Consider the following 10,475-nt stretch of genomic DNA (forward strand, 5'->3'; position numbering starts at 1 on the left):
CTGCCCCACAGCACTGCAGATGATTCAGAGGGTCTGTGCGATTATGTTCAAGTAACACACCAAGGCTGGAAAAAAAACCAGATGAACAAAAAAGAGAGGAAATTAAGAGAACCCCCACCACCACCACCACCTCCCTGAGCAGACAAATAATTTCAGATGCCTCTTCAGTATCTGCTTTTAGATGCTTTTTGGTGCCTTCAGACAGTTGCTTTTTGTACAGCCCCTGGAATTTACAGTTGTTCCAAGAGGAGCTTACTCAGCCAGCATTAGAAGAGAGCAGTGGCTCGTTAATCAGCTTTACAAAAATGCCTTTTATTTGGGATGAGGCTTAGATTTATTGAAGAAGCACTCAAGTCCTTAGCATTAGTATTTGTTCTATAACTTCTCAATTTGGAAAGGTGATGTACATTCGTTTCATAAATTCTATTATTTCTATGTAAAATAACTTGTTATTCAGGATAAAATTCCAATCTTTGTTTTATGTTCTCGTAAGAGAACAGGGAGAGGTATAGTGAAAAGTGTCAAACCAGATCCAAGGGAAAGAGACAACTGATCTTTTCTTGGTCACTGACAGCATCTGCTGGCTCGTGTATGGCAGTGGCTGGTATTGTGCAGAGTGTGGAAGTGAGGGAGGGTCCCTGTAACACAAGTTCACTCGTTTCCTCCCAGTTCAGATGGAGGGTCAGCACTTTTCTTGAGTCATGAGTTAGATGTCTACCAGGATAAGCAAAGCAAACCCACACCCCTTCAGAGCTGATCTGCTTTCAGTGTCCCCACCAAACTGCATCAGCACCATGGACAGAGCTCACTCTCCCTCACCAGCCACATCCAATCCATCACCAAATCCTCTTGGTTTTACCTCTCTCATCGCTACCTCCACCACCCTAACCTAAGCCATCACCATCGTCTCTCACGCACCCACTATGTCCGATGTGTTTATGCTAACTCATTACATAACCCTCACACTGACCCTAACAGGTGTGACAGATGAGGAGAGGGAGAGAAAGGTCTAGTTCTCTGGTCAGTGTTCCCCACTCGGCAGCTGGTGGAGCCAGGGTTGATCCTGGCAGGCTGCCTCCAGGTCTGTTTTCCTGAAGGTGACCCTTGCTGCCTGTTCACCACCACACTGTGCCGTAGCCCCCAAATGGTCTACTCAGACATGTAAAAGCTTTTACATTTAAGAAATGAGAGTTGAATATTTAGTTCTCTGGATACAAGTTCATAAAAGTAACTGCCATTTATTCCAGTACTAGTATCCTAAACAGATCTAACACGACATCTTTGTTGACTTGCAATAAAAGATACTTAATAGGAAGAAGGTTCCAGGCAATACCCTGGTTGAGAGGGAAAGGGGCACTAAAATTCTACACCAAGCCCCCTCTCCCCTAAAATGTGACCACAGGGGGTCCTTTTATTCTTCCCTTGAGGTGGAGTCACAGACACCAGAGCTGCCTTGGGACACAAGCAGCTGCTTTACACTCTCCCTCAGGCCGGAGTGTGCTCCCTCCCACAATGCAGCTCAAATGAAGGCAATCCTGAACTGCAAAACTACACAATGCAAAAATGAAAATAGCTTCTTCCCGACTTCCTGAGTCCTCAGTGCTGGGTGAGCTCATCAGAGCTGAACTGTTGTCAGCATTTGGAGCCCAGGCTTTTCTGCTCCCAAGGTCACACTCAGTGAGCCTGTGGGAGGCAGCACTGAGCAGTCAGACCTCATCATTGAGCAAACCCAGGCCTTCCCACTCCAGTGAGTTCCCACTGCGTGGAAACACCTGTGAACACAGATGTTCCTGAATATGAGTGACTGCAATGCTTCTTTATTTAATGTGATACATCTAAATTTTTACAGAAGGGAAAGTATTGATTTTTCTATTAATACAACCAGGAAGTTATTTTATAAAGACATGCAGAAGTCTTTAAGCAGGCAAGGCAGTTAGCGATTGTATGGCTTATGTTTACAAATGCACATGCAAATGCTTTTCCACCCATTAGCCTGGCATCCTCACAGCCCAGCTCTGAGGCACACAGATATGAAAACCAAAGCTCAGAAAGCTAACTGACCCCGGGCTTCAGGGTCCTGCCTCTAAAATAAGGACAGCACCGGACTTGAAAATGCTCCTCCACCCACACTAAAGCCCACAAGCCTAGGACCCAGCCAAGAGGACCCTGAGAATGAGGATACGACTAACAGGTGGTGTGCACCAAGCGGGAAGCTAACAGTTCACAGGCATTGCCTCATTCGACCCTCAGAGCCACCCTCCCTCCAGATGGAGAAAGTGAGGTTCTGAAAGGTGAGCACAGCCTGTCAATGGGAGAGTAACCACGTGGAGGCAGAGCCGAGGACCCCACAGCGGTCTCTTCCCATCACAGTGCTCGTCCCTTTGACCTCGGCCTGTCCATTCACCTAGGGTTTAGTTATTCCACAGACAGCTCATAGCATTTAGCTTAAGTCTTAGACATCCAAGTGAGAACTATAAATACAACCAAAAGTGGCTACAGCTGGGCTTGCTTTATATATTACTAAAGGCCTGGCGCATGAATTCATGCACGGGTGGGGTCCCTCAAGGTGGCCTGCAGAGGTTGGGTCCCAGCTCGTGCCCCCAGGTTCACAGCCCCAGCTCATGCCCTCAGCCTCACAGCCCCGCAGCCCTGCCTGGCGCCCCACTGTGGCCTGGCACCGCCTCCTCCCCTGCTCCACTATCCCACCTGCGGGGCGATCAATCAGGGCTGGGCCCCCTGCCTGGCTCCCTCAGTGCCTGGGAGCCGGGCAGCGGCCTCGCCCCCTGCACCCTGCCGTGCTCCTGCCGCTGGTCGCTTTCTGCAGGGCGATTGGCGGGGTGATCAGGCCCCTGCTCACACCTGCCTTGGCCTGATGCTGCCCGCTCACCTACTCCACAATCCCTCCGGAGTTCCGCTCCCATCGGAGCCCATCAGGGCCTGCAGCGCCTCCACTGCCACCTGCTGCCAGCGCCAAGTCGCCAATGCCTGCCGTGACGCCCCCTGGTGGTCAGCACATGTCATAGTGAGCAGTCAATTCCTGGTTGAACAATTTGCATATTAGGCTTTTATTATATAGGATTACTAGTGCCCCAGTGCACGGATTTGTGCACATTGAAAGGAAATTAATTAGAAGGTGGCTGGTGGGGTGGGACTGGGCGAGATGGATTGGACATGACCCAGCTGGCCGCACCTGGGGTGGCGCCGCAGCTCAAAGGGTGTTTGTGGAGTGAGCAGGGTCCCTCTGGCAGGTGTGGTCCCTTGCCCTGGCCTGCACGGATCGGGGTGAAACCGGCTCTCTGACATCTCCCGAGGGGACCCGGATTGCAAGAGGGCAGTTCTCAGGTGATGCACCCGGGAATCGGGCTCCCTCCTCTCTGTTTCTGGGTGCATCGCCTGAGAGCCGCAGCCGCCAAGTCACTGCAGCTCAGCAGCTCCTGCATTGAGCATCTGCCCCCTGGTGGTCAATGCAGGTCATAGCTACCGATCAAACAGTCTGACGGTCACACTGTTGCTTAGCCTTTTATATGTAAGATGTTATTTATATATGGTCGTATATAAATGAATTCATGTCCACAACATCTAAGCTATAAAGAGGGAAATCAGTCTCAGGGCAATCCAAGGTCTTTCTATTATGCAGGGAGAGAGTAAAGACACTGACCAAGTTCAGATTCAGTTAAGGCCCATCTATAAGTCTTTGACTGTTAAATAAGCCTGTTTATGTACAGAAAGCCTGACAGTTAGCTCCCCTTTCTCTTACCTCACCGCTCCCTGCTCTCCCTTCTTACCAGGGCACTCTTCTCTAAAAAAAATTGATGAATGACCTGGGGAGACTTCTAGGTGCTAAAGAACTTCCCTGTACACCAGGGTACAGCCCACCTACTCTGGCACTGTGGGCTCTTCAGGCTAAAGGCTCACTCCCAGCTGCTGCAAATCTCTGCCCACGCACAGAGAACTTCATTATCATTCAGGGAGTACCAGTAGGAAGGAGATCTAGATATACAACAGCAGAAAAACCCATGAGACTCACTACAATAATCAACCTAGTCCCTCATTCTGAAATAAAAATGGAAAACCCAAGCATCAATGGACATAATAAAGAAAACCAGCAACATGGAAGGTAAAATTTAAGACTAATCAATATTAAATAAATAAATAACTTGGGCCTAGAGGAAACAAAGACAAATCAGAGAACAGAAGAAAACTTAAAACAAAACAACACACACACACACACACACACACACACACACAACTCCCAATCATGAGAGTAGTAAGGAGATAATCTGAAAACAGGAACGTGATGCTATGAAAAAAGAATAATTAGAGGAGGAACCAAGATGGCGCCATAGGTAAACACCTGTACTTGCTGCCTCCCACAACCACATCAAAATTACAACTAAAATACAGAACAATAATCATCCAGAACCGCGGGAAAGCTGGCCGAGTGGAAGTACTACAACTAGAGAGGTAAAGAAGAAACCACACTGAGGCTGATAGGAGGTGTGCAGGCGTGGGACGGGCTGGTCCAGCACCCAGGTTTGTCACTTTTTTAAAAAATATATATTTTATTGATTTTTTTACAGAGAGGAAGGGAGAGGGATAGAGAGTTAGAAACATCGATCAGCTGTCTCCTGCACACTCCCCACTGGGTATGTGCCTGCAACCAAGGTACATGCCCTTGACCGGATTGAACCTGGGACCCTTGAGTCCGCAGGTTGACGCTTTATCCACTGAGCCAAACCAGTTAAGGCAGGTGAAATTACTTTTAATGTATTTTATTTAAACCAATATAGCTAAAATATTTCAACATATAATCAGTATTTAAAAAATATTTTACGTTCTTTTTTAATATAAAGTCTTTGAAACATAGTTTGTATTTTTATGCCTATAATATCTTTTTCTTTTTTTTCTTTATGCCTATAACATCTTAATTTGGGATGGCCACACTTGAAGTGTTCAGTAGCCACATGTGGCTAGTTGCTATGGTCCTGGACAGCACAGTTCTAAGGGAACACGTTCCCTGTGGGCCCTGCAGCTCCTAACATCATAGTCCCTCCTCTTTGGATTACATATTGCCTTTTCAAAATTCATTCAGACTTCAGAGTGTAAATAAGGTGCTGTAAGTGTTCAAAGGAATGTACTTTATCATAAACTATTATCTCTAAACTAGAGACCCGATGCACGAAATTCCTGCAAGTGGGTGGGCCCTTGCAGTCCCGGCATCATCTGGAAGGTCGGGGGGAAGGACATCCCACTTTTATTATTACAGATGCTTACCTTTAACTGTTCCCCAAACTCAATTCTACCTTCAATAGCTAGCCTGGATTTCCCACCCAGAGGGGACTGAAATGGCAGGCAATGTAGCTGGTAGTTGTGGGCTGGAATCTTGACTGCCATTTACCACCTGCCGGGCGTGGGGCCCATTTCATGGCCTATGACTCAGTTCCTTCATCTGTAAAGTGGGGATGTTTACAGCACTTACTTTATTGATCCGTATGAGTATTAAAGGAGCTAATTAACATGTGTAAAGCATCTGTAACAGTGCCAGGTACATAGTAAATGTTCAATACATGTTAACTATCGTTCCAATCAACTTGCCGCAGGCCCTGAGGTGAGTCCCATGAAAACACTAGACATTTGAAGCGATGAAATTACTGCGCGGATTGAGCACTACGTCTCAGTCCATCTCGGGCGGACGAGCGAACGGAAGTAAAAAATGCTCCACTCACCTTTCCCTTCAAGACTCCAGGCCGGTTTTCTGGTTCAGATTGAGGCTGAGGTAACTGAGGGAAACCAACTTTACTGACTGGGTGAGAGGGTGGCCCACTGGCGGCCGAAGGGATGGACTCCTTGACTTTCGCGTTTTGCCACTCTTTTAATCGGGAGGGAGATCACCTCTACGCATCTGGAGGAGCAAGGAGTCCCAGCCCCATACCAGACCCCCCAGTTCAGGGTCCCAGAGCTGGGGAAAGAAGTCCTTATAGACAGTAAGAACTACAGACTGTAAAAACAAGTATGGATTGGGGCTGAGTAACACACAGGCTGCTGGAGACCCAACTGCTCCTCTTAAAAGGCCGGCACCGGGAACTGAATTTACACGCTTCTGCTTGCTCTGAGCTCCAGTGCTGGGTGAGGCTCTGGGGGACCCAGACACATACAGGGGGAAACTAGACTGTCTGGCATTGGGGCAGGACCTCAGGGCAGCTTTCTTCCAGATGGAGGTGCTCACAATGGTCATTGTTCCCGTGCTGGGATCTCCCCGGTGCAGGACTGACTGGCAGCCATTTCTGTTTGCTCCACCCTGGAGATTCCCTGAGACCCCACCCCACCCAATTTACAACCCCACCCAATTTACAACCCCACCCTGAGTGCAGTGGCTTTTGCATATGAATGGCCTGTCCTTTCTCCTCAAACCTGTCAAACAAGCTGCAGCTGGGTCGGGGAGCCCCAAAGCTATCAATAAAAGGCCCAAGGCTGGCACCAGCACCAGCCTGCCTTGCTTCACAGCTGGGCCTTGCATGGACACTTCCAAACCTGATACAAAGAGGAGGAATCTTCAGATCTCTCTGTAGCTCCTACTGGGTGGCACCAGGCAGTGGCTGATTTTGCACCTTCTTGGAGATTCAAGAGCAAGTGTACCCAGTGGTAGGTGTGTGACCATACCAAATTATAACTCTTCACATCCATAAGTGACACACTCAAGGGGCAGACTCAGTGAGCACCAAAGCCCCACTGAAGCAAGTCCTGCCTCATAAAGGTGTCTCCTGCACAGCAGCTCTCCCAATGTAGTTGCAGCTGGTCCCCACAGCCCATTGGTCTGGAGTTCAATTCCCCGAGAACCAAGTAAATGTTGGGATTCGGATCAGAAGTGGTGGTCCAGATGGCTCCAGCACCCCCACAGCCAGACCAGGCTCTAGCCCAGGAGCAGGCCCTTCCTCTGGCTCTGGAGTGCGCTTGAGCTCTGGAGGTGGTTCTGGAGCAGGTTAAAGAGACAGGTTCTCACACATGCCTCACTTTCCCATGCATTTCACAGACAGGAATGATGCGACTGCCTTTTAGGGAAGTCTGGCCCCTAAAACACCCCTGCCCCACTCTTCCAATCATCTTCCCCGACTGCAGTCCCCTCACCTTCCCCCTGTGCCTCAGTGGGCTCTAGATGCGCCAGCTCCACCCAAAGACTTCTGATGAGGCCCACCGGGTGTGGGGCAGGGTGGCTGTGCAGCACCAAGGCCTGCTTCAGGAGGAACCAGGGAGAAATGAGGGGCTGGCCCAAATATTGTAGCTGGTCCAGCAAGGTTCCCATCATAGAAGCAGTGGCCCTGGGGAGAGGCAGGTGGGCAGCAGAGTCAGAGTGCTGGTCTTTCCTTTCACTCTGCCCTCCCATGGCACTCTTGTTTGGGACTGAGCCTCTGTGCAGGCCCCTCCACATCCAGGGGACAGCCCCATGCCACCCCTGGCCCCTGTGTGGCTGTCCTGGTTGTGGCAGGCATGGGATTCAGCAGGTTCACACGGAGTCTGTGTGAGACTCTTCTTCCCACTGGCAGCTCTCCTGAAGGTCCAGTGCACTGCCCACCCCCACCCTCCAGGCCCTGGGCATCTGGGCTGAGGACTGAGACAGGCTTGTGGGCACCCTGCTCACCACAATCCAGTCTGAGCCCGCTTGTGGGGGTCAAGGGAGATGAATGTGGAGAGGGGCAGGCAGAACGGGGTACGTCTGTGGTGGGGATGAGACTCTGAGGCACAACTCAGCCCAGTCTCCCTCTGGGTCTCCAAGACCAGGGACCCCACCCACTGTCCTCTTGGACTCATGTCTCCTTGCAGAGGAGCCACCGGAGCTCAGGCCTACCTTGGGAATCAGAAGATGTGTAAGATCAGGGTTCTGCCAGGCCCTGCCCAACCTAAGCCCCAACTCTGCCAACACAGGACCCTCCTTCTGCACCCACAGACCACTCACTTTGCTAATTGCTCCTGTGGTGTGTCGCCCCAGTCATTATGAGGAGGTGTCCCTCCAGATGTGGAAAACACCTTGATCGCATCTGATTGGATGGACAGTGGACAAGACCTGCGAATGATGGACAGTGTGACTGTCTGACTCAGTGACTATAACTGAGGCCCAGGGATTGTGTCTGCTTCATTCCTTGAGTCAGGCTAAGTGTCTCCACAAGTGGCTGCCTGTGGGAGGAGCTGAATGCACATTGTCAAGTAAGTGAGCTCCAACCAGAACCATCCCAGCCAACTGAGTGGGCCTGGGGTCCTGCTCTCCCCTGCCATCCCCCATGTGGCTCCACCAAGGACCAGGACACGGTCAGCGAGGTGACATCTCACACTGCTTGACAGGTTGTTTCCCATGTGCTTTTCCACACTCAGATGCCACAGGCCACTGATGGGAGAGTCAGGGGACTTTCCATGGGACAGAGAGACATAATTGGCACGAACAACCATAGATGGTCCAGCAGCCCTTTCTGCAGAGCCGGCGGCAGGTAGGCCCTGCCATGGCTGGTCCCCACAGCAGTGCCTACCACAGCCCTATGAGGTTGTCATTGTGAAGACCCACAGCTAGCAGTGGGCAGAGTCCCCACTGTGCCGAAGAGGGGACCCGTGCTCACCTAGTTAACAGCTCGTCCAGGAACCACTGGGCTCTGGAGAAGGCCGGGTGGATGTGCATCAGGGTTCAGATGTGGGGGATGTTTCCAGCCGGGAAAGCTGGTACCAGGGACACCGCCACCTTCTCCAACGTGCCTTTTTGCAGGGTTCGCATCCTGCAGGCCTCACATAGTCTCAGAGTGAACTCAGCTGCACACTGAGGGGGCAAGGAGGGACATCCAGTCAGCGGCATCACCAAGAATCCCAGGAGGATGGAGGTCTGGAGCTCACAAAGGAGTCTCAGCCCCTCAGGGACCTGCACAACAGGAGGGACAGGAGGGCCCAGGCTGAATGAGGTTCTAGGTTTTCAAAGTTCCACTTAAGTTCGGTGGATCGGGGATGTTCATACAATTGTGACCTTCTAGACATGTTTCTTGTTCGCTTGTTTGTTTGTTTTAGCTGAGGAACAACAAACCTCCTTGTATTAATAGTTTGTATGAGGGGCATTATCCCTGTGAGTCCTCAAGAAAGATCCCCATTATAGAGATGAGAACACAGAGGCTTAGGGATGTCACACGTCTTCTCAAGGTCATGAAGGCAGAACTGTGAACTGTTCTGGATGACATTTTCTCTCAGCTACCTGAGACACCTCCTTCCAGTGTCTGTAAGCGCCTGAGGGAGGGGACTAGCGCCTGGCCAATGGTAGGAAGCCCTCCATAACAGGATGAATGTAGAATGAGTGCCACTATGGAAGGCCTTGCCCATGTCCCCTCCTGCCCTGGCCTCACATTGCCCTTGTGAAGAGCTGGGTCAGACCATAGATCTGTAGGGTCTCTTCATGGTTTGAGGCCAGAACTTCTCAGGGTCCTGGGGCTTCTGGAGGAAGATGGAACCTCCTGGGTGGGGGTGGGGGTGGCCGTCAGGCTCAGCCAAGCCTTCTTCAGGGAAAGGCAGGAGCACTGAGCTGAGGACAGAACCTGCCCCTGCCCTGGGCCTGGAAGCCAAGAAGTGGAGCAGACACTGCCAGGAGGCTCAGGTGGAACAGGCAGGGGCCAGGGGGATAATCTCAGGGTCCATGTCACTGGCTGCTCCTGCCGCATAGAAGGCCCTGGGCTGAGGTATTTGAATGGCTCCTTTGGATGCTTGAAATCCAACCTTTGTATAAATTAGACATGTGCCCAGTATTGAAAGCAGCTGAGTGAAAGCTGCAGGGCTGTCTGTGGGGCCAGGATGAGGATCCCACCCCCAGGAGCAGCTGGAGGTGTGTTCCTGGCTCCAAAGCTGGATGAGTATGTGGTGCTGGGAACCTGCAGCCCTGCAGGGGCAACCTCAGCCTCCAAGGAAGGAGCCCACAGGGGCAGTGGGCAGGGAGCTACCAACCCCCCACCCCCACCTAATACCACCTGCTCCCACAGTATTAGCCTCAGAAGGAGGGGGATTCTGACACAAGCACATGCATCTTGAGGGCACTGTGCTTGGGAAATGATGCCATCACAGGAGGCCAAATATGGACGATCCCACTTTCATAACATTCTTGTTTCCTCATATTCGCAGACAAGGAAAGTGGAAGGGTGGCTGCCAGAGGATGGGAGGAGAGGTGGGTTGGGAGTTACTGTTTCCATTTTGCAATAAGAAAAGAGTTGTGGCGGTGGGGGTGGGGAGTATGGTTGAACAGCAGTGTGAATATACTTCATACCAGTGAACTGTAGATGTAAACATGACTAAGATGGTCAGTTTTGTGTGACATGTATTTCACCTCAATTACTTTTATTGAAACGGATGACCTGGGGCTGCCCTGAAGCTGCAGGCACACTGACACCCATCTGGAAGGACATGTCTTGGACATCCCTGGGGGCTGGAGCTCAGGCAGCAGCTTCTCACCCATTTCCCTCCAA

The 10,475-nt window shown here is 51.0% G+C and overlaps 1 pseudogene; it reads right to left on the bottom strand.

Moving 5' to 3' along the window:
- Positions 1 to 6,910: 6,910 nt before the first annotated feature.
- On the bottom strand, positions 6,911 to 8,755 carry LOC118655219 (annotated as a pseudogene).
- Between the last annotated feature and the right edge of the window lie 1,720 nt (positions 8,756 to 10,475).

Source organism: Myotis myotis, unplaced genomic scaffold, assembly GCF_014108235.1.
Source record: "Myotis myotis isolate mMyoMyo1 unplaced genomic scaffold, mMyoMyo1.p scaffold_m19_p_43, whole genome shotgun sequence".
NCBI lineage: Eukaryota > Metazoa > Chordata > Mammalia > Chiroptera > Vespertilionidae > Myotis > Myotis myotis.